A 1,757-nucleotide genomic window follows, 5' to 3' on the forward strand; every position below is an offset into this window, starting at 1 on the left:
TTAGGGCATGGTTTTATCCCAGTGTTAGTTCCCATAAGTTGCTTAAAGAAGGTACTGAATTCATTTTCTACTGCTTGAGGTTCTGTGACTCTAGCTCCCACACCATTATATGCAGCAGTAATGGAATTTTTACTTGCTTTGATCTTCAGCCGTGCATAGAAATATTTGGAGTTTTAATCACCATAGTCAATCCAGATCACTCTTGCCTTTTGTTTCAGAATTCTTTCTTCTATTATACTCCATTTCTCTAGCTCTTGTAAGGTCTGCTTTTCCTTCTCAATTAGCTCCTGTTTAAAGGGATTAAGTTTCAAGTTGATTTGAGTATGTTCTAGATGCTGTCTTCTTTGAGTCAATCTTTTCTCATAACTTGTCATCTCCTTGTTTAATCCTTTTGCCTCAGATTTCAATTTTTGTAACTTCTGCCAAATGCTATCCATAGGATCATTTCCCAACTTCTGCTTCCAAATTATCTTCCCCATAGGTTGGAACTCCCTGTGTTCCATTGTTACCAGGTACAACTTGAATGACTTGGGATATATATTCTTCCTTTTCCATATTTGGACTACTATAGGAGAATGATCTGACACCCCAGGTTCTAGGCAGTCAGTCAGCTTCCACATGCCCATAATCCTTGATCCATTCAAAGTTTCCAAATGCCTAGTCTATTTTACTGTATACCCTGTCATCTGCATGCTGCTTATTGCACCAAGTATAGAAACAACCCTTTGTCTTCAATGGGGTCAGTTGCATAGAGTCAATACAATCCTTGAATTCTCTCACCTCATTCATAGTGACTGGTTGTCCTAAACTATCATCAGTAGTTAGAACATTGTTGAAGTCACCACTTATGAGCAAGGGAATTTGAATCTGTCCCCCTACCAATTGCAAATCACACCATAGACTTGCTCTGCCCTGTAGCTTGTTCCTAGCATACACTACTGTTAACATAATCTGGTATCCAGTCACTGAATCACTCACTTTGCAGTGAATGAATTGTTCATGAACTTTAACAATGTTAATTGATAAACTGGTCTTCCGTAGTACCCAAATTCTTCCATTCTCAGCTTTTGTATAATTATAGCAGTATCCCCAGTCTTTTGCTACCTTATACAGAATCTTTTTTGCTTTCATTTCTTTGACTCTAGTTTCCAGACATCCTAAAATGTCTATTTTATTCTTTTGCAGAAAGTTTTTCAATTCTTTCTGCTTATGGGGCTTGTTCGGCCCTCTTATGTTCCAGGTGCTTATGATCATGGTGGGTGTTGTCTAGGATCTAGATTCAACCCCCTCCCTATGCATATGTTTGACCAGAGTCCTCCAATATTCTGAATCTATTTGCATTGCTAGCCTCAACAATTTCACCATGCTGATCTAAAGAAGAATGCTGTCCTTCAGTGCCAACATCTGTGTGTATCCTCCTTCTACTTTGATCAGCATCAACTCTAGCAGTCTGTTTCTCTTTATCCACAGCTATTGGAGGTTGAATTTCAGTCACTTCCACATTCTTCTCTTCCTGTTCTGCTTGTTCCTTTGGCTTCCATTCCTGAACAATTCTCCTCCTTCTGCCTCTATTTCTTCTCTTAGGAACTTTAAATTCAGCATCATTTTCCTGTTTACTTTGATTCCAGCATTCAAAAGCATCATGTCCAAAATGAAAACAGTCATTGCAGAATTTTGGCTTCCATTCATATATAATTTCCTGCTGTTTTATACCAGAAGGAGTCATGATTTCAATATTCTCAATCAATGGCTTTGTT

Source organism: Nicotiana attenuata, unplaced genomic scaffold (assembly GCF_001879085.1).
Source record: "Nicotiana attenuata strain UT unplaced genomic scaffold, NIATTr2, whole genome shotgun sequence".
In the NCBI taxonomy this organism is placed as follows: Eukaryota; Viridiplantae; Streptophyta; class Magnoliopsida; order Solanales; family Solanaceae; genus Nicotiana; species Nicotiana attenuata.